General features: G+C 41.3%; 35 non-coding genes across 35 annotated transcripts; all 35 read right to left on the bottom strand.

The window, feature by feature from the left end:
- Positions 1 to 276: 276 nt before the first annotated feature.
- Positions 277 to 358, bottom strand: TRNAL-AAG (transfer RNA leucine (anticodon AAG)). Its single transcript has one exon. It is a non-coding gene; the product is annotated as a tRNA-Leu (tRNA).
- A 445-nt stretch (positions 359 to 803) lies between these two features.
- TRNAL-UAG (transfer RNA leucine (anticodon UAG)) lies at positions 804 to 885 on the bottom strand. Its single transcript has one exon. It is a non-coding gene; the product is annotated as a tRNA-Leu (tRNA).
- Positions 886 to 1,370: 485 nt separating this feature from the next.
- On the bottom strand, positions 1,371 to 1,452 carry TRNAL-AAG (transfer RNA leucine (anticodon AAG)). The gene has a single exon. It is a non-coding gene; the product is annotated as a tRNA-Leu (tRNA).
- A 445-nt stretch (positions 1,453 to 1,897) lies between these two features.
- TRNAL-UAG (transfer RNA leucine (anticodon UAG)) lies at positions 1,898 to 1,979 on the bottom strand. Its single transcript has one exon. It is a non-coding gene; the product is annotated as a tRNA-Leu (tRNA).
- Positions 1,980 to 2,464: 485 nt separating this feature from the next.
- On the bottom strand, positions 2,465 to 2,546 carry TRNAL-AAG (transfer RNA leucine (anticodon AAG)). Its single transcript has one exon. It is a non-coding gene; the product is annotated as a tRNA-Leu (tRNA).
- Positions 2,547 to 2,991: 445 nt separating this feature from the next.
- Positions 2,992 to 3,073, bottom strand: TRNAL-UAG (transfer RNA leucine (anticodon UAG)). Its single transcript has one exon. It is a non-coding gene; the product is annotated as a tRNA-Leu (tRNA).
- Positions 3,074 to 3,558: 485 nt separating this feature from the next.
- On the bottom strand, positions 3,559 to 3,640 carry TRNAL-AAG (transfer RNA leucine (anticodon AAG)). Its single transcript has one exon. It is a non-coding gene; the product is annotated as a tRNA-Leu (tRNA).
- A 445-nt stretch (positions 3,641 to 4,085) lies between these two features.
- On the bottom strand, positions 4,086 to 4,167 carry TRNAL-UAG (transfer RNA leucine (anticodon UAG)). Its single transcript has one exon. It is a non-coding gene; the product is annotated as a tRNA-Leu (tRNA).
- Positions 4,168 to 4,652: 485 nt separating this feature from the next.
- On the bottom strand, positions 4,653 to 4,734 carry TRNAL-AAG (transfer RNA leucine (anticodon AAG)). Its single transcript has one exon. It is a non-coding gene; the product is annotated as a tRNA-Leu (tRNA).
- A 445-nt stretch (positions 4,735 to 5,179) lies between these two features.
- On the bottom strand, positions 5,180 to 5,261 carry TRNAL-UAG (transfer RNA leucine (anticodon UAG)). Its single transcript has one exon. It is a non-coding gene; the product is annotated as a tRNA-Leu (tRNA).
- A 485-nt stretch (positions 5,262 to 5,746) lies between these two features.
- TRNAL-AAG (transfer RNA leucine (anticodon AAG)) lies at positions 5,747 to 5,828 on the bottom strand. The gene has a single exon. It is a non-coding gene; the product is annotated as a tRNA-Leu (tRNA).
- Positions 5,829 to 6,273: 445 nt separating this feature from the next.
- On the bottom strand, positions 6,274 to 6,355 carry TRNAL-UAG (transfer RNA leucine (anticodon UAG)). Its single transcript has one exon. It is a non-coding gene; the product is annotated as a tRNA-Leu (tRNA).
- A 485-nt stretch (positions 6,356 to 6,840) lies between these two features.
- TRNAL-AAG (transfer RNA leucine (anticodon AAG)) lies at positions 6,841 to 6,922 on the bottom strand. The gene has a single exon. It is a non-coding gene; the product is annotated as a tRNA-Leu (tRNA).
- A 445-nt stretch (positions 6,923 to 7,367) lies between these two features.
- On the bottom strand, positions 7,368 to 7,449 carry TRNAL-UAG (transfer RNA leucine (anticodon UAG)). Its single transcript has one exon. It is a non-coding gene; the product is annotated as a tRNA-Leu (tRNA).
- Positions 7,450 to 7,934: 485 nt separating this feature from the next.
- TRNAL-AAG (transfer RNA leucine (anticodon AAG)) lies at positions 7,935 to 8,016 on the bottom strand. Its single transcript has one exon. It is a non-coding gene; the product is annotated as a tRNA-Leu (tRNA).
- Positions 8,017 to 8,461: 445 nt separating this feature from the next.
- Positions 8,462 to 8,543, bottom strand: TRNAL-UAG (transfer RNA leucine (anticodon UAG)). The gene has a single exon. It is a non-coding gene; the product is annotated as a tRNA-Leu (tRNA).
- A 485-nt stretch (positions 8,544 to 9,028) lies between these two features.
- TRNAL-AAG (transfer RNA leucine (anticodon AAG)) lies at positions 9,029 to 9,110 on the bottom strand. Its single transcript has one exon. It is a non-coding gene; the product is annotated as a tRNA-Leu (tRNA).
- Positions 9,111 to 9,555: 445 nt separating this feature from the next.
- TRNAL-UAG (transfer RNA leucine (anticodon UAG)) lies at positions 9,556 to 9,637 on the bottom strand. The gene has a single exon. It is a non-coding gene; the product is annotated as a tRNA-Leu (tRNA).
- Positions 9,638 to 10,122: 485 nt separating this feature from the next.
- TRNAL-AAG (transfer RNA leucine (anticodon AAG)) lies at positions 10,123 to 10,204 on the bottom strand. The gene has a single exon. It is a non-coding gene; the product is annotated as a tRNA-Leu (tRNA).
- A 445-nt stretch (positions 10,205 to 10,649) lies between these two features.
- On the bottom strand, positions 10,650 to 10,731 carry TRNAL-UAG (transfer RNA leucine (anticodon UAG)). Its single transcript has one exon. It is a non-coding gene; the product is annotated as a tRNA-Leu (tRNA).
- Positions 10,732 to 11,216: 485 nt separating this feature from the next.
- Positions 11,217 to 11,298, bottom strand: TRNAL-AAG (transfer RNA leucine (anticodon AAG)). The gene has a single exon. It is a non-coding gene; the product is annotated as a tRNA-Leu (tRNA).
- A 445-nt stretch (positions 11,299 to 11,743) lies between these two features.
- Positions 11,744 to 11,825, bottom strand: TRNAL-UAG (transfer RNA leucine (anticodon UAG)). The gene has a single exon. It is a non-coding gene; the product is annotated as a tRNA-Leu (tRNA).
- A 485-nt stretch (positions 11,826 to 12,310) lies between these two features.
- On the bottom strand, positions 12,311 to 12,392 carry TRNAL-AAG (transfer RNA leucine (anticodon AAG)). The gene has a single exon. It is a non-coding gene; the product is annotated as a tRNA-Leu (tRNA).
- Positions 12,393 to 12,837: 445 nt separating this feature from the next.
- TRNAL-UAG (transfer RNA leucine (anticodon UAG)) lies at positions 12,838 to 12,919 on the bottom strand. The gene has a single exon. It is a non-coding gene; the product is annotated as a tRNA-Leu (tRNA).
- A 485-nt stretch (positions 12,920 to 13,404) lies between these two features.
- On the bottom strand, positions 13,405 to 13,486 carry TRNAL-AAG (transfer RNA leucine (anticodon AAG)). The gene has a single exon. It is a non-coding gene; the product is annotated as a tRNA-Leu (tRNA).
- A 445-nt stretch (positions 13,487 to 13,931) lies between these two features.
- On the bottom strand, positions 13,932 to 14,013 carry TRNAL-UAG (transfer RNA leucine (anticodon UAG)). Its single transcript has one exon. It is a non-coding gene; the product is annotated as a tRNA-Leu (tRNA).
- Positions 14,014 to 14,498: 485 nt separating this feature from the next.
- TRNAL-AAG (transfer RNA leucine (anticodon AAG)) lies at positions 14,499 to 14,580 on the bottom strand. The gene has a single exon. It is a non-coding gene; the product is annotated as a tRNA-Leu (tRNA).
- A 445-nt stretch (positions 14,581 to 15,025) lies between these two features.
- Positions 15,026 to 15,107, bottom strand: TRNAL-UAG (transfer RNA leucine (anticodon UAG)). The gene has a single exon. It is a non-coding gene; the product is annotated as a tRNA-Leu (tRNA).
- Positions 15,108 to 15,592: 485 nt separating this feature from the next.
- TRNAL-AAG (transfer RNA leucine (anticodon AAG)) lies at positions 15,593 to 15,674 on the bottom strand. The gene has a single exon. It is a non-coding gene; the product is annotated as a tRNA-Leu (tRNA).
- A 445-nt stretch (positions 15,675 to 16,119) lies between these two features.
- On the bottom strand, positions 16,120 to 16,201 carry TRNAL-UAG (transfer RNA leucine (anticodon UAG)). Its single transcript has one exon. It is a non-coding gene; the product is annotated as a tRNA-Leu (tRNA).
- A 485-nt stretch (positions 16,202 to 16,686) lies between these two features.
- TRNAL-AAG (transfer RNA leucine (anticodon AAG)) lies at positions 16,687 to 16,768 on the bottom strand. Its single transcript has one exon. It is a non-coding gene; the product is annotated as a tRNA-Leu (tRNA).
- A 445-nt stretch (positions 16,769 to 17,213) lies between these two features.
- Positions 17,214 to 17,295, bottom strand: TRNAL-UAG (transfer RNA leucine (anticodon UAG)). Its single transcript has one exon. It is a non-coding gene; the product is annotated as a tRNA-Leu (tRNA).
- Positions 17,296 to 17,780: 485 nt separating this feature from the next.
- Positions 17,781 to 17,862, bottom strand: TRNAL-AAG (transfer RNA leucine (anticodon AAG)). Its single transcript has one exon. It is a non-coding gene; the product is annotated as a tRNA-Leu (tRNA).
- A 445-nt stretch (positions 17,863 to 18,307) lies between these two features.
- TRNAL-UAG (transfer RNA leucine (anticodon UAG)) lies at positions 18,308 to 18,389 on the bottom strand. The gene has a single exon. It is a non-coding gene; the product is annotated as a tRNA-Leu (tRNA).
- A 485-nt stretch (positions 18,390 to 18,874) lies between these two features.
- Positions 18,875 to 18,956, bottom strand: TRNAL-AAG (transfer RNA leucine (anticodon AAG)). Its single transcript has one exon. It is a non-coding gene; the product is annotated as a tRNA-Leu (tRNA).
- Between the last annotated feature and the right edge of the window lie 24 nt (positions 18,957 to 18,980).

Raw genomic sequence — 18,980 nt, 5'->3', positions numbered from 1 at the left:
TACATGAGATAAGAATTTGAAAACCTCAGAGGTAGTGGAGGTGGCAGCAGAGGGATTCAAGCCCACACACCCAAAGAGACTGCAGCCTTAATCCAGCACATCTAGACTCCACGACCATGACACTGCAAATGCTTGCTCCATTAAATAGCAAAACTGTTCAGGTATTTCTGAAAACTCACTGATTTACCTAATTTGATCATCATCACAAGATTGTTCTTTGCACAACCCAATCTACTATTAAATTCGACTTTTCATGAACTTCCTGACTGCAAAAGCTGGCAGCAGTGGGATTTGAACCCACGCCTCCAAAGAGACTGGAGCCTTAATCCAGCGCCTTAGACCGCTCGGCCATGCTACCTGGATGACAGCCGTGTCAACTTCCTTGGAGTAAGGCAAGTATAGCTGATTTCATTTTAAAGTAGTGTATGTGTGGTAATGGGCATATCACTCTCCAAAAAGACAAAGCAATAATTCTGAGAATTGTCTTTTCCTAAACATCAAAATATACAAGTATCATATGAAAAGATTAAAGGATAAGCTCAGTAAAAAGTAAGCAAATCATTACGCTACATGAGATAAGAATTTGAAAACCTCCGAGGTAGTAAGAGTGGCACCAGCGGGATTCAAACCCACACACCCAAAGAGACTGCAACCTTAAACCAGCACATCTAGACCCCACGAACCATGTTGCTGCAAATGCTTCCTCGATTCCATACTGACACAGTCCAGGTATTTCTGAAAACTCACTGATTTACCTAATTTGCTAATCGTCACAAGATTGTTCTTTGCCCAACACTAAAAGCTGGCAGCAGTGGGATTTGAACCCACGCCTCCAAAGAGACTGGAGCCTAAATCCAGCGCCTTAGACCGCTCGGCCATGCTACCTGGGTGAAAAGCGATAAAATGTCCTTGGAGTAAGGGAAGTATAGCTGATTTTATTTTAAAGTAGTGTATGTGTGCTAACGGGCATATCTCTCTCCAACAGGACAAAGCAATAATTCTGAGAATTGTCTTTTCCTAAACATCAAAATGTACAAGTATCATATGAAAAGATTAAAGGATAAGCTCATTTAAAAGTAAGCAAATCATTAAGCTACATGAGATAAGAATTTGAAAACCTCAGAGGTAGTGGAGGTGGCAGCAGAGGGATTCAAGCCCACACACCCAAAGAGACTGCAGCCTTAATCCAGCACATCTAGACTCCACGACCATGACACTGCAAATGCTTGCTCCATTAAATAGCAAAACTGTTCAGGTATTTCTGAAAACTCACTGATTTACCTAATTTGATCATCATCACAAGATTGTTCTTTGCACAACCCAATCTACTATTAAATTCGACTTTTCATGAACTTCCTGACTGCAAAAGCTGGCAGCAGTGGGATTTGAACCCACGCCTCCAAAGAGACTGGAGCCTTAATCCAGCGCCTTAGACCGCTCGGCCATGCTACCTGGATGACAGCCGTGTCAACTTCCTTGGAGTAAGGCAAGTATAGCTGATTTCATTTTAAAGTAGTGTATGTGTGGTAATGGGCATATCACTCTCCAAAAAGACAAAGCAATAATTCTGAGAATTGTCTTTTCCTAAACATCAAAATATACAAGTATCATATGAAAAGATTAAAGGATAAGCTCAGTAAAAAGTAAGCAAATCATTACGCTACATGAGATAAGAATTTGAAAACCTCCGAGGTAGTAAGAGTGGCACCAGCGGGATTCAAACCCACACACCCAAAGAGACTGCAACCTTAAACCAGCACATCTAGACCCCACGAACCATGTTGCTGCAAATGCTTCCTCGATTCCATACTGACACAGTCCAGGTATTTCTGAAAACTCACTGATTTACCTAATTTGCTAATCGTCACAAGATTGTTCTTTGCCCAACACTAAAAGCTGGCAGCAGTGGGATTTGAACCCACGCCTCCAAAGAGACTGGAGCCTAAATCCAGCGCCTTAGACCGCTCGGCCATGCTACCTGGGTGAAAAGCGATAAAATGTCCTTGGAGTAAGGGAAGTATAGCTGATTTTATTTTAAAGTAGTGTATGTGTGCTAACGGGCATATCTCTCTCCAACAGGACAAAGCAATAATTCTGAGAATTGTCTTTTCCTAAACATCAAAATGTACAAGTATCATATGAAAAGATTAAAGGATAAGCTCATTTAAAAGTAAGCAAATCATTAAGCTACATGAGATAAGAATTTGAAAACCTCAGAGGTAGTGGAGGTGGCAGCAGAGGGATTCAAGCCCACACACCCAAAGAGACTGCAGCCTTAATCCAGCACATCTAGACTCCACGACCATGACACTGCAAATGCTTGCTCCATTAAATAGCAAAACTGTTCAGGTATTTCTGAAAACTCACTGATTTACCTAATTTGATCATCATCACAAGATTGTTCTTTGCACAACCCAATCTACTATTAAATTCGACTTTTCATGAACTTCCTGACTGCAAAAGCTGGCAGCAGTGGGATTTGAACCCACGCCTCCAAAGAGACTGGAGCCTTAATCCAGCGCCTTAGACCGCTCGGCCATGCTACCTGGATGACAGCCGTGTCAACTTCCTTGGAGTAAGGCAAGTATAGCTGATTTCATTTTAAAGTAGTGTATGTGTGGTAATGGGCATATCACTCTCCAAAAAGACAAAGCAATAATTCTGAGAATTGTCTTTTCCTAAACATCAAAATATACAAGTATCATATGAAAAGATTAAAGGATAAGCTCAGTAAAAAGTAAGCAAATCATTACGCTACATGAGATAAGAATTTGAAAACCTCCGAGGTAGTAAGAGTGGCACCAGCGGGATTCAAACCCACACACCCAAAGAGACTGCAACCTTAAACCAGCACATCTAGACCCCACGAACCATGTTGCTGCAAATGCTTCCTCGATTCCATACTGACACAGTCAAGGTATTTCTGAAAACTCACTGATTTACCTAATTTGCTAATCGTCACAAGATTGTTCTTTGCCCAACACTAAAAGCTGGCAGCAGTGGGATTTGAACCCACGCCTCCAAAGAGACTGGAGCCTAAATCCAGCGCCTTAGACCGCTCGGCCATGCTACCTGGGTGAAAAGCGATAAAATGTCCTTGGAGTAAGGGAAGTATAGCTGATTTTATTTTAAAGTAGTGTATGTGTGCTAACGGGCATATCTCTCTCCAACAGGACAAAGCAATAATTCTGAGAATTGTCTTTTCCTAAACATCAAAATGTACAAGTATCATATGAAAAGATTAAAGGATAAGCTCATTTAAAAGTAAGCAAATCATTAAGCTACATGAGATAAGAATTTGAAAACCTCAGAGGTAGTGGAGGTGGCAGCAGAGGGATTCAAGCCCACACACCCAAAGAGACTGCAGCCTTAATCCAGCACATCTAGACTCCACGACCATGACACTGCAAATGCTTGCTCCATTAAATAGCAAAACTGTTCAGGTATTTCTGAAAACTCACTGATTTACCTAATTTGATCATCATCACAAGATTGTTCTTTGCACAACCCAATCTACTATTAAATTCGACTTTTCATGAACTTCCTGACTGCAAAAGCTGGCAGCAGTGGGATTTGAACCCACGCCTCCAAAGAGACTGGAGCCTTAATCCAGCGCCTTAGACCGCTCGGCCATGCTACCTGGATGACAGCCGTGTCAACTTCCTTGGAGTAAGGCAAGTATAGCTGATTTCATTTTAAAGTAGTGTATGTGTGGTAATGGGCATATCACTCTCCAAAAAGACAAAGCAATAATTCTGAGAATTGTCTTTTCCTAAACATCAAAATATACAAGTATCATATGAAAAGATTAAAGGATAAGCTCAGTAAAAAGTAAGCAAATCATTACGCTACATGAGATAAGAATTTGAAAACCTCCGAGGTAGTAAGAGTGGCACCAGCGGGATTCAAACCCACACACCCAAAGAGACTGCAACCTTAAACCAGCACATCTAGACCCCACGAACCATGTTGCTGCAAATGCTTCCTCGATTCCATACTGACACAGTCCAGGTATTTCTGAAAACTCACTGATTTACCTAATTTGCTAATCGTCACAAGATTGTTCTTTGCCCAACACTAAAAGCTGGCAGCAGTGGGATTTGAACCCACGCCTCCAAAGAGACTGGAGCCTAAATCCAGCGCCTTAGACCGCTCGGCCATGCTACCTGGGTGAAAAGCGATAAAATGTCCTTGGAGTAAGGGAAGTATAGCTGATTTTATTTTAAAGTAGTGTATGTGTGCTAACGGGCATATCTCTCTCCAACAGGACAAAGCAATAATTCTGAGAATTGTCTTTTCCTAAACATCAAAATGTACAAGTATCATATGAAAAGATTAAAGGATAAGCTCATTTAAAAGTAAGCAAATCATTAAGCTACATGAGATAAGAATTTGAAAACCTCAGAGGTAGTGGAGGTGGCAGCAGAGGGATTCAAGCCCACACACCCAAAGAGACTGCAGCCTTAATCCAGCACATCTAGACTCCACGACCATGACACTGCAAATGCTTGCTCCATTAAATAGCAAAACTGTTCAGGTATTTCTGAAAACTCACTGATTTACCTAATTTGATCATCATCACAAGATTGTTCTTTGCACAACCCAATCTACTATTAAATTCGACTTTTCATGAACTTCCTGACTGCAAAAGCTGGCAGCAGTGGGATTTGAACCCACGCCTCCAAAGAGACTGGAGCCTTAATCCAGCGCCTTAGACCGCTCGGCCATGCTACCTGGATGACAGCCGTGTCAACTTCCTTGGAGTAAGGCAAGTATAGCTGATTTCATTTTAAAGTAGTGTATGTGTGGTAATGGGCATATCACTCTCCAAAAAGACAAAGCAATAATTCTGAGAATTGTCTTTTCCTAAACATCAAAATATACAAGTATCATATGAAAAGATTAAAGGATAAGCTCAGTAAAAAGTAAGCAAATCATTACGCTACATGAGATAAGAATTTGAAAACCTCCGAGGTAGTAAGAGTGGCACCAGCGGGATTCAAACCCACACACCCAAAGAGACTGCAACCTTAAACCAGCACATCTAGACCCCACGAACCATGTTGCTGCAAATGCTTCCTCGATTCCATACTGACACAGTCAAGGTATTTCTGAAAACTCACTGATTTACCTAATTTGCTAATCGTCACAAGATTGTTCTTTGCCCAACACTAAAAGCTGGCAGCAGTGGGATTTGAACCCACGCCTCCAAAGAGACTGGAGCCTAAATCCAGCGCCTTAGACCGCTCGGCCATGCTACCTGGGTGAAAAGCGATAAAATGTCCTTGGAGTAAGGGAAGTATAGCTGATTTTATTTTAAAGTAGTGTATGTGTGCTAACGGGCATATCTCTCTCCAACAGGACAAAGCAATAATTCTGAGAATTGTCTTTTCCTAAACATCAAAATGTACAAGTATCATATGAAAAGATTAAAGGATAAGCTCATTTAAAAGTAAGCAAATCATTAAGCTACATGAGATAAGAATTTGAAAACCTCAGAGGTAGTGGAGGTGGCAGCAGAGGGATTCAAGCCCACACACCCAAAGAGACTGCAGCCTTAATCCAGCACATCTAGACTCCACGACCATGACACTGCAAATGCTTGCTCCATTAAATAGCAAAACTGTTCAGGTATTTCTGAAAACTCACTGATTTACCTAATTTGATCATCATCACAAGATTGTTCTTTGCACAACCCAATCTACTATTAAATTCGACTTTTCATGAACTTCCTGACTGCAAAAGCTGGCAGCAGTGGGATTTGAACCCACGCCTCCAAAGAGACTGGAGCCTTAATCCAGCGCCTTAGACCGCTCGGCCATGCTACCTGGATGACAGCCGTGTCAACTTCCTTGGAGTAAGGCAAGTATAGCTGATTTCATTTTAAAGTAGTGTATGTGTGGTAATGGGCATATCACTCTCCAAAAAGACAAAGCAATAATTCTGAGAATTGTCTTTTCCTAAACATCAAAATATACAAGTATCATATGAAAAGATTAAAGGATAAGCTCAGTAAAAAGTAAGCAAATTATTACGCTACATGAGATAAGAATTTGAAAACCTCCGAGGTAGTAAGAGTGGCACCAGCGGGATTCAAACCCACACACCCAAAGAGACTGCAACCTTAAACCAGCACATCTAGACCCCACGAACCATGTTGCTGCAAATGCTTCCTCGATTCCATACTGACACAGTCCAGGTATTTCTGAAAACTCACTGATTTACCTAATTTGCTAATCGTCACAAGATTGTTCTTTGCCCAACACTAAAAGCTGGCAGCAGTGGGATTTGAACCCACGCCTCCAAAGAGACTGGAGCCTAAATCCAGCGCCTTAGACCGCTCGGCCATGCTACCTGGGTGAAAAGCGATAAAATGTCCTTGGAGTAAGGGAAGTATAGCTGATTTTATTTTAAAGTAGTGTATGTGTGCTAACGGGCATATCTCTCTCCAACAGGACAAAGCAATAATTCTGAGAATTGTCTTTTCCTAAACATCAAAATGTACAAGTATCATATGAAAAGATTAAAGGATAAGCTCATTTAAAAGTAAGCAAATCATTAAGCTACATGAGATAAGAATTTGAAAACCTCAGAGGTAGTGGAGGTGGCAGCAGAGGGATTCAAGCCCACACACCCAAAGAGACTGCAGCCTTAATCCAGCACATCTAGACTCCACGACCATGACACTGCAAATGCTTGCTCCATTAAATAGCAAAACTGTTCAGGTATTTCTGAAAACTCACTGATTTACCTAATTTGATCATCATCACAAGATTGTTCTTTGCACAACCCAATCTACTATTAAATTCGACTTTTCATGAACTTCCTGACTGCAAAAGCTGGCAGCAGTGGGATTTGAACCCACGCCTCCAAAGAGACTGGAGCCTTAATCCAGCGCCTTAGACCGCTCGGCCATGCTACCTGGATGACAGCCGTGTCAACTTCCTTGGAGTAAGGCAAGTATAGCTGATTTCATTTTAAAGTAGTGTATGTGTGGTAATGGGCATATCACTCTCCAAAAAGACAAAGCAATAATTCTGAGAATTGTCTTTTCCTAAACATCAAAATATACAAGTATCATATGAAAAGATTAAAGGATAAGCTCAGTAAAAAGTAAGCAAATCATTACGCTACATGAGATAAGAATTTGAAAACCTCCGAGGTAGTAAGAGTGGCACCAGCGGGATTCAAACCCACACACCCAAAGAGACTGCAACCTTAAACCAGCACATCTAGACCCCACGAACCATGTTGCTGCAAATGCTTCCTCGATTCCATACTGACACAGTCAAGGTATTTCTGAAAACTCACTGATTTACCTAATTTGCTAATCGTCACAAGATTGTTCTTTGCCCAACACTAAAAGCTGGCAGCAGTGGGATTTGAACCCACGCCTCCAAAGAGACTGGAGCCTAAATCCAGCGCCTTAGACCGCTCGGCCATGCTACCTGGGTGAAAAGCGATAAAATGTCCTTGGAGTAAGGGAAGTATAGCTGATTTTATTTTAAAGTAGTGTATGTGTGCTAACGGGCATATCTCTCTCCAACAGGACAAAGCAATAATTCTGAGAATTGTCTTTTCCTAAACATCAAAATGTACAAGTATCATATGAAAAGATTAAAGGATAAGCTCATTTAAAAGTAAGCAAATCATTAAGCTACATGAGATAAGAATTTGAAAACCTCAGAGGTAGTGGAGGTGGCAGCAGAGGGATTCAAGCCCACACACCCAAAGAGACTGCAGCCTTAATCCAGCACATCTAGACTCCACGACCATGACACTGCAAATGCTTGCTCCATTAAATAGCAAAACTGTTCAGGTATTTCTGAAAACTCACTGATTTACCTAATTTGATCATCATCACAAGATTGTTCTTTGCACAACCCAATCTACTATTAAATTCGACTTTTCATGAACTTCCTGACTGCAAAAGCTGGCAGCAGTGGGATTTGAACCCACGCCTCCAAAGAGACTGGAGCCTTAATCCAGCGCCTTAGACCGCTCGGCCATGCTACCTGGATGACAGCCGTGTCAACTTCCTTGGAGTAAGGCAAGTATAGCTGATTTCATTTTAAAGTAGTGTATGTGTGGTAATGGGCATATCACTCTCCAAAAAGACAAAGCAATAATTCTGAGAATTGTCTTTTCCTAAACATCAAAATATACAAGTATCATATGAAAAGATTAAAGGATAAGCTCAGTAAAAAGTAAGCAAATCATTACGCTACATGAGATAAGAATTTGAAAACCTCCGAGGTAGTAAGAGTGGCACCAGCGGGATTCAAACCCACACACCCAAAGAGACTGCAACCTTAAACCAGCACATCTAGACCCCACGAACCATGTTGCTGCAAATGCTTCCTCGATTCCATACTGACACAGTCCAGGTATTTCTGAAAACTCACTGATTTACCTAATTTGCTAATCGTCACAAGATTGTTCTTTGCCCAACACTAAAAGCTGGCAGCAGTGGGATTTGAACCCACGCCTCCAAAGAGACTGGAGCCTAAATCCAGCGCCTTAGACCGCTCGGCCATGCTACCTGGGTGAAAAGCGATAAAATGTCCTTGGAGTAAGGGAAGTATAGCTGATTTTATTTTAAAGTAGTGTATGTGTGCTAACGGGCATATCTCTCTCCAACAGGACAAAGCAATAATTCTGAGAATTGTCTTTTCCTAAACATCAAAATGTACAAGTATCATATGAAAAGATTAAAGGATAAGCTCATTTAAAAGTAAGCAAATCATTAAGCTACATGAGATAAGAATTTGAAAACCTCAGAGGTAGTGGAGGTGGCAGCAGAGGGATTCAAGCCCACACACCCAAAGAGACTGCAGCCTTAATCCAGCACATCTAGACTCCACGACCATGACACTGCAAATGCTTGCTCCATTAAATAGCAAAACTGTTCAGGTATTTCTGAAAACTCACTGATTTACCTAATTTGATCATCATCACAAGATTGTTCTTTGCACAACCCAATCTACTATTAAATTCGACTTTTCATGAACTTCCTGACTGCAAAAGCTGGCAGCAGTGGGATTTGAACCCACGCCTCCAAAGAGACTGGAGCCTTAATCCAGCGCCTTAGACCGCTCGGCCATGCTACCTGGATGACAGCCGTGTCAACTTCCTTGGAGTAAGGCAAGTATAGCTGATTTCATTTTAAAGTAGTGTATGTGTGGTAATGGGCATATCACTCTCCAAAAAGACAAAGCAATAATTCTGAGAATTGTCTTTTCCTAAACATCAAAATATACAAGTATCATATGAAAAGATTAAAGGATAAGCTCAGTAAAAAGTAAGCAAATCATTACGCTACATGAGATAAGAATTTGAAAACCTCCGAGGTAGTAAGAGTGGCACCAGCGGGATTCAAACCCACACACCCAAAGAGACTGCAACCTTAAACCAGCACATCTAGACCCCACGAACCATGTTGCTGCAAATGCTTCCTCGATTCCATACTGACACAGTCCAGGTATTTCTGAAAACTCACTGATTTACCTAATTTGCTAATCGTCACAAGATTGTTCTTTGCCCAACACTAAAAGCTGGCAGCAGTGGGATTTGAACCCACGCCTCCAAAGAGACTGGAGCCTAAATCCAGCGCCTTAGACCGCTCGGCCATGCTACCTGGGTGAAAAGCGATAAAATGTCCTTGGAGTAAGGGAAGTATAGCTGATTTTATTTTAAAGTAGTGTATGTGTGCTAACGGGCATATCTCTCTCCAACAGGACAAAGCAATAATTCTGAGAATTGTCTTTTCCTAAACATCAAAATGTACAAGTATCATATGAAAAGATTAAAGGATAAGCTCATTTAAAAGTAAGCAAATCATTAAGCTACATGAGATAAGAATTTGAAAACCTCAGAGGTAGTGGAGGTGGCAGCAGAGGGATTCAAGCCCACACACCCAAAGAGACTGCAGCCTTAATCCAGCACATCTAGACTCCACGACCATGACACTGCAAATGCTTGCTCCATTAAATAGCAAAACTGTTCAGGTATTTCTGAAAACTCACTGATTTACCTAATTTGATCATCATCACAAGATTGTTCTTTGCACAACCCAATCTACTATTAAATTCGACTTTTCATGAACTTCCTGACTGCAAAAGCTGGCAGCAGTGGGATTTGAACCCACGCCTCCAAAGAGACTGGAGCCTTAATCCAGCGCCTTAGACCGCTCGGCCATGCTACCTGGATGACAGCCGTGTCAACTTCCTTGGAGTAAGGCAAGTATAGCTGATTTCATTTTAAAGTAGTGTATGTGTGGTAATGGGCATATCACTCTCCAAAAAGACAAAGCAATAATTCTGAGAATTGTCTTTTCCTAAACATCAAAATATACAAGTATCATATGAAAAGATTAAAGGATAAGCTCAGTAAAAAGTAAGCAAATCATTACGCTACATGAGATAAGAATTTGAAAACCTCCGAGGTAGTAAGAGTGGCACCAGCGGGATTCAAACCCACACACCCAAAGAGACTGCAACCTTAAACCAGCACATCTAGACCCCACGAACCATGTTGCTGCAAATGCTTCCTCGATTCCATACTGACACAGTCAAGGTATTTCTGAAAACTCACTGATTTACCTAATTTGCTAATCGTCACAAGATTGTTCTTTGCCCAACACTAAAAGCTGGCAGCAGTGGGATTTGAACCCACGCCTCCAAAGAGACTGGAGCCTAAATCCAGCGCCTTAGACCGCTCGGCCATGCTACCTGGGTGAAAAGCGATAAAATGTCCTTGGAGTAAGGGAAGTATAGCTGATTTTATTTTAAAGTAGTGTATGTGTGCTAACGGGCATATCTCTCTCCAACAGGACAAAGCAATAATTCTGAGAATTGTCTTTTCCTAAACATCAAAATGTACAAGTATCATATGAAAAGATTAAAGGATAAGCTCATTTAAAAGTAAGCAAATCATTAAGCTACATGAGATAAGAATTTGAAAACCTCAGAGGTAGTGGAGGTGGCAGCAGAGGGATTCAAGCCCACACACCCAAAGAGACTGCAGCCTTAATCCAGCACATCTAGACTCCACGACCATGACACTGCAAATGCTTGCTCCATTAAATAGCAAAACTGTTCAGGTATTTCTGAAAACTCACTGATTTACCTAATTTGATCATCATCACAAGATTGTTCTTTGCACAACCCAATCTACTATTAAATTCGACTTTTCATGAACTTCCTGACTGCAAAAGCTGGCAGCAGTGGGATTTGAACCCACGCCTCCAAAGAGACTGGAGCCTTAATCCAGCGCCTTAGACCGCTCGGCCATGCTACCTGGATGACAGCCGTGTCAACTTCCTTGGAGTAAGGCAAGTATAGCTGATTTCATTTTAAAGTAGTGTATGTGTGGTAATGGGCATATCACTCTCCAAAAAGACAAAGCAATAATTCTGAGAATTGTCTTTTCCTAAACATCAAAATATACAAGTATCATATGAAAAGATTAAAGGATAAGCTCAGTAAAAAGTAAGCAAATCATTACGCTACATGAGATAAGAATTTGAAAACCTCCGAGGTAGTAAGAGTGGCACCAGCGGGATTCAAACCCACACACCCAAAGAGACTGCAACCTTAAACCAGCACATCTAGACCCCACGAACCATGTTGCTGCAAATGCTTCCTCGATTCCATACTGACACAGTCCAGGTATTTCTGAAAACTCACTGATTTACCTAATTTGCTAATCGTCACAAGATTGTTCTTTGCCCAACACTAAAAGCTGGCAGCAGTGGGATTTGAACCCACGCCTCCAAAGAGACTGGAGCCTAAATCCAGCGCCTTAGACCGCTCGGCCATGCTACCTGGGTGAAAAGCGATAAAATGTCCTTGGAGTAAGGGAAGTATAGCTGATTTTATTTTAAAGTAGTGTATGTGTGCTAACGGGCATATCTCTCTCCAACAGGACAAAGCAATAATTCTGAGAATTGTCTTTTCCTAAACATCAAAATGTACAAGTATCATATGAAAAGATTAAAGGATAAGCTCATTTAAAAGTAAGCAAATCATTAAGCTACATGAGATAAGAATTTGAAAACCTCAGAGGTAGTGGAGGTGGCAGCAGAGGGATTCAAGCCCACACACCCAAAGAGACTGCAGCCTTAATCCAGCACATCTAGACTCCACGACCATGACACTGCAAATGCTTGCTCCATTAAATAGCAAAAATGTTCAGGTATTTCTGAAAACTCACTGATTTACCTAATTTGATCATCATCACAAGATTGTTCTTTGCACAACCCAATCTACTATTAAATTCGACTTTTCATGAACTTCCTGACTGCAAAAGCTGGCAGCAGTGGGATTTGAACCCACGCCTCCAAAGAGACTGGAGCCTTAATCCAGCGCCTTAGACCGCTCGGCCATGCTACCTGGATGACAGCCGTGTCAACTTCCTTGGAGTAAGGCAAGTATAGCTGATTTCATTTTAAAGTAGTGTATGTGTGGTAATGGGCATATCACTCTCCAAAAAGACAAAGCAATAATTCTGAGAATTGTCTTTTCCTAAACATCAAAATATACAAGTATCATATGAAAAGATTAAAGGATAAGCTCAGTAAAAAGTAAGCAAATCATTACGCTACATGAGATAAGAATTTGAAAACCTCCGAGGTAGTAAGAGTGGCACCAGCGGGATTCAAACCCACACACCCAAAGAGACTGCAACCTTAAACCAGCACATCTAGACCCCACGAACCATGTTGCTGCAAATGCTTCCTCGATTCCATACTGACACAGTCCAGGTATTTCTGAAAACTCACTGATTTACCTAATTTGCTAATCGTCACAAGATTGTTCTTTGCCCAACACTAAAAGCTGGCAGCAGTGGGATTTGAACCCACGCCTCCAAAGAGACTGGAGCCTAAATCCAGCGCCTTAGACCGCTCGGCCATGCTACCTGGGTGAAAAGCGATAAAATGTCCTTGGAGTAAGGGAAGTATAGCTGATTTTATTTTAAAGTAGTGTATGTGTGCTAACGGGCATATCTCTCTCCAACAGGACAAAGCAATAATTCTGAGAATTGTCTTTTCCTAAACATCAAAATGTACAAGTATCATATGAAAAGATTAAAGGATAAGCTCATTTAAAAGTAAGCAAATCATTAAGCTACATGAGATAAGAATTTGAAAACCTCAGAGGTAGTGGAGGTGGCAGCAGAGGGATTCAAGCCCACACACCCAAAGAGACTGCAGCCTTAATCCAGCACATCTAGACTCCACGACCATGACACTGCAAATGCTTGCTCCATTAAATAGCAAAACTGTTCAGGTATTTCTGAAAACTCACTGATTTACCTAATTTGATCATCATCACAAGATTGTTCTTTGCACAACCCAATCTACTATTAAATTCGACTTTTCATGAACTTCCTGACTGCAAAAGCTGGCAGCAGTGGGATTTGAACCCACGCCTCCAAAGAGACTGGAGCCTTAATCCAGCGCCTTAGACCGCTCGGCCATGCTACCTGGATGACAGCCGTGTCAACTTCCTTGGAGTAAGGCAAGTATAGCTGATTTCATTTTAAAGTAGTGTATGTGTGGTAATGGGCATATCACTCTCCAAAAAGACAAAGCAATAATTCTGAGAATTGTCTTTTCCTAAACATCAAAATATACAAGTATCATATGAAAAGATTAAAGGATAAGCTCAGTAAAAAGTAAGCAAATCATTACGCTACATGAGATAAGAATTTGAAAACCTCCGAGGTAGTAAGAGTGGCACCAGCGGGATTCAAACCCACACACCCAAAGAGACTGCAACCTTAAACCAGCACATCTAGACCCCACGAACCATGTTGCTGCAAATGCTTCCTCGATTCCATACTGACACAGTCAAGGTATTTCTGAAAACTCACTGATTTACCTAATTTGCTAATCGTCACAAGATTGTTCTTTGCCCAACACTAAAAGCTGGCAGCAGTGGGATTTGAACCCACGCCTCCAAAGAGACTGGAGCCTAAATCCAGCGCCTTAGACCGCTCGGCCATGCTACCTGGGTGAAAAGCGATAAAATGTCCTTGGAGTAAGGGAAGTATAGCTGATTTTATTTTAAAGTAGTGTATGTGTGCTAACGGGCATATCTCTCTCCAACAGGACAAAGCAATAATTCTGAGAATTGTCTTTTCCTAAACATCAAAATGTACAAGTATCATATGAAAAGATTAAAGGATAAGCTCATTTAAAAGTAAGCAAATCATTAAGCTACATGAGATAAGAATTTGAAAACCTCAGAGGTAGTGGAGGTGGCAGCAGAGGGATTCAAGCCCACACACCCAAAGAGACTGCAGCCTTAATCCAGCACATCTAGACTCCACGACCATGACACTGCAAATGCTTGCTCCATTAAATAGCAAAACTGTTCAGGTATTTCTGAAAACTCACTGATTTACCTAATTTGATCATCATCACAAGATTGTTCTTTGCACAACCCAATCTACTATTAAATTCGACTTTTCATGAACTTCCTGACTGCAAAAGCTGGCAGCAGTGGGATTTGAACCCACGCCTCCAAAGAGACTGGAGCCTTAATCCAGCGCCTTAGACCGCTCGGCCATGCTACCTGGATGACAGCCGTGTCAACTTCCTTGGAGTAAGGCAAGTATAGCTGATTTCATTTTAAAGTAGTGTATGTGTGGTAATGGGCATATCACTCTCCAAAAAGACAAAGCAATAATTCTGAGAATTGTCTTTTCCTAAACATCAAAATATACAAGTATCATATGAAAAGATTAAAGGATAAGCTCAGTAAAAAGTAAGCAAATCATTACGCTACATGAGATAAGAATTTGAAAACCTCCGAGGTAGTAAGAGTGGCACCAGCGGGATTCAAACCCACACACCCAAAGAGACTGCAACCTTAAACCAGCACATCTAGACCCCACGAACCATGTTGCTGCAAATGCTTCCTCGATTCCATACTGACACAGTCCAGGTATTTCTGAAAACTCACTGATTTACCTAATTTGCTAATCGTCACAAGATTGTTCTTTGCCCAACACTAAAAGCTGGCAGCAGTGGGATTTGAACCCACGCCTCCAAAGAGACTGGAGCCTAAATCCAGCGCCTTAGACCGCTCGGCCATGCTACCTGGGTGAAAAGCGATAAAATGTCCTTGGAGTAAGGGAAGTATAGCTGATTTTATTTTAAAGTAGTGTATGTGTGCTAACGGGCATATCTCTCTCCAACAGGACAAAGCAATAATTCTGAGAATTGTCTTTTCCTAAACATCAAAATGTACAAGTATCATATGAAAAGATTAAAGGATAAGCTCATTTAAAAGTAAGCAAATCATTAAGCTACATGAGATAAGAATTTGAAAACCTCAGAGGTAGTGGAGGTGGCAGCAGAGGGATTCAAGCCCACACACCCAAAGAGACTGCAGCCTTAATCCAGCACATCTAGACTCCACGACCATGACACTGCAAATGCTTGCTCCATTAAATAGCAAAACTGTTCAGGTATTTCTGAAAACTCACTGATTTACCTAATTTGATCATCATCACAAGATTGTTCTTTGCACAACCCAATCTACTATTAAATTCGACTTTTCATGAACTTCCTGACTGCAAAAGCTGGCAGCAGTGGGATTTGAACCCACGCCTCCAAAGAGACTGGAGCCTTAATCCAGCGCCTTAGACCGCTCGGCCATGCTACCTGGATGACAGCCGTGTCAACTTCCTTGGAGTAAGGCAAGTATAGCTGATTTCATTTTAAAGTAGTGTATGTGTGGTAATGGGCATATCACTCTCCAAAAAGACAAAGCAATAATTCTGAGAATTGTCTTTTCCTAAACATCAAAATATACAAGTATCATATGAAAAGATTAAAGGATAAGCTCAGTAAAAAGTAAGCAAATCATTACGCTACATGAGATAAGAATTTGAAAACCTCCGAGGTAATAAGAGTGGCACCAGCGGGATTCAAACCCACACACCCAAAGAGACTGCAACCTTAAACCAGCACATCTAGACCCCACGAACCATGTTGCTGCAAATGCTTCCTCGATTCCATACTGACACAGTCAAGGTATTTCTGAAAACTCACTGATTTACCTAATTTGCTAATCGTCACAAGATTGTTCTTTGCCCAACACTAAAAGCTGGCAGCAGTGGGATTTGAACCCACGCCTCCAAAGAGACTGGAGCCTAAATCCAGCGCCTTAGACCGCTCGGCCATGCTACCTGGGTGAAAAGCGATAAAATGTCCTTGGAGTAAGGGAAGTATAGCTGATTTTATTTTAAAGTAGTGTATGTGTGCTAACGGGCATATCTCTCTCCAACAGGACAAAGCAATAATTCTGAGAATTGTCTTTTCCTAAACATCAAAATGTACAAGTATCATATGAAAAGATTAAAGGATAAGCTCATTTAAAAGTAAGCAAATCATTAAGCTACATGAGATAAGAATTTGAAAACCTCAGAGGTAGTGGAGGTGGCAGCAGAGGGATTCAAGCCCACACACCCAAAGAGACTGCAGCCTTAATCCAGCACATCTAGACTCCACGACCATGACACTGCAAATGCTTGCTCCATTAAATAGCAAAACTGTTCAGGTATTTCTGAAAACTCACTGATTTACCTAATTTGATCATCATCACAAGATTGTTCTTTGCACAACCCAATCTACTATTAAATTCGACTTTTCATGAACTTCCTGACTGCAAAAGCTGGCAGCAGTGGGATTTGAACCCACGCCTCCAAAGAGACTGGAGCCTTAATCCAGCGCCTTAGACCGCTCGGCCATGCTACCTGGATGACAGCCGTGTCAACTTCCTTGGAGTAAGGCAAGTATAGCTGATTTCATTTTAAAGTAGTGTATGTGTGGTAATGGGCATATCACTCTCCAAAAAGACAAAGCAATAATTCTGAGAATTGTCTTTTCCTAAACATCAAAATATACAAGTATCATATGAAAAGATTAAAGGATAAGCTCAGTAAAAAGTAAGCAAATCATTACGCTACATGAGATAAGAATTTGAAAACCTCCGAGGTAGTAAGAGTGGCACCAGCGGGATTCAAACCCACACACCCAAAGAGACTGCAACCTTAAACCAGCACATCTAGACCCCACGAACCATGTTGCTGCAAATGCTTCCTCGATTCCATACTGACACAGTCCAGGTATTTCTGAAAACTCACTGATTTACCTAATTTGCTAATCGTCACAAGATTGTTCTTTGCCCAACACTAAAAGCTGGCAGCAGTGGGATTTGAACCCACGCCTCCAAAGAGACTGGAGCCTAAATCCAGCGCCTTAGACCGCTCGGCCATGCTACCTGGGTGAAAAGCGATAAAATGTCCTTGGAGTAAGGGAAGTATAGCTGATTTTATTTTAAAGTAGTGTATGTGTGCTAACGGGCATATCTCTCTCCAACAGGACAAAGCAATAATTCTGAGAATTGTCTTTTCCTAAACATCAAAATGTACAAGTATCATATGAAAAGATTAAAGGATAAGCTCATTTAAAAGTAAGCAAATCATTAAGCTACATGAGATAAGAATTTGAAAACCTCAGAGGTAGTGGAGGTGGCAGCAGAGGGATTCAAGCCCACACACCCAAAGAGACTGCAGCCTTAATCCAGCACATCTAGACTCCACGACCATGACACTGCAAATGCTTGCTCCATTAAATAGCAAAACTGTTCAGGTATTTCTGAAAACTCACTGATTTACCTAATTTGATCATCATCACAAGATTGTTCTTTGCACAACCCAATCTACTATTAAATTCGACTTTTCATGAACTTCCTGACTGCAAAAGCTGGCAGCAGTGGGATTTGAACCCACGCCTCCAAAGAGACTGGAGCCTTAATCCAGCGCCTTAGACCGCTCGGCCATGCTACCTGGATGACAGCTGTGTCAACTTCCTTGGAGTAAGGCAAGTATAGCTGATTTCATTTTAAAGTAGTGTATGTGTGGTAATGGGCATATCACTCTCCAAAAAGACAAAGCAATAATTCTGAGAATTGTCTTTTCCTAAACATCAAAATATACAAGTATCATATGAAAAGATTAAAGGATAAGCTCAGTAAAAAGTAAGCAAATCATTACGCTACATGAGATAAGAATTTGAAAACCTCCGAGGTAGTAAGAGTGGCACCAGCGGGATTCAAACCCACACACCCAAAGAGACTGCAACCTTAAACCAGCACATCTAGACCCCACGAACCATGTTGCTGCAAATGCTTCCTCGATTCCATACTGACACAGTCCAGGTATTTCTGAAAACTCACTGATTTACCTAATTTGCTAATCGTCACAAGATTGTTCTTTGCCCAACACTAAAAGCTGGCAGCAGTGGGATTTGAACCCACGCCTCCAAAGAGACTGGAGCCTAAATCCAGCGCCTTAGACCGCTCGGCCATGCTACCTGGGTGAAAAGCGATAAAATGTCCTTGGAGTAAGGGAAGTATAGCTGATTTTATTTTAAAGTAGTGTATGTGTGCTAACGGGCATATCTCTCTCCAACAGGACAAAGCAATAATTCTGAGAATTGTCTTTTCCTAAACATCAAAATGTACAAGTATCATATGAAAAGATTAAAGGATAAGCTCATTTAAAAGTAAGCAAATCATTAAGCTACATGAGATAAGAATTTGAAAACCTCAGAGGTAGTGGAGGTGGCAGCAGAGGGATTCAAGCCCACACACCCAAAGAGACTGCAGCCTTAATCCAGCACATCTAGACTCCACGACCATGACACTGCAAATGCTTGCTCCATTAAATAGCAAAACTGTTCAGGTATTTCTGAAAACTCACTGATTTACCTAATTTGATCATCATCACAAGATTGTTCTTTGCACAACCCAATCTACTATTAAATTCGACTTTTCATGAACTTCCTGACTGCAAAAGCTGGCAGCAGTGGGATTTGAACCCACGCCTCCAAAGAGACTGGAGCCTTAATCCAGCGCCTTAGACCGCTCGGCCATGCTACCTGGATGACAGCCGTGTCAACTTCC

The sequence above is a fragment of the Anomaloglossus baeobatrachus genome, chromosome 5 (genome assembly GCF_048569485.1).
Source record: "Anomaloglossus baeobatrachus isolate aAnoBae1 chromosome 5, aAnoBae1.hap1, whole genome shotgun sequence".
Taxonomy (NCBI): Eukaryota; Metazoa; Chordata; class Amphibia; order Anura; family Aromobatidae; genus Anomaloglossus; species Anomaloglossus baeobatrachus.
This window is presented reverse-complemented; position numbering and strand designations above follow the sequence as displayed.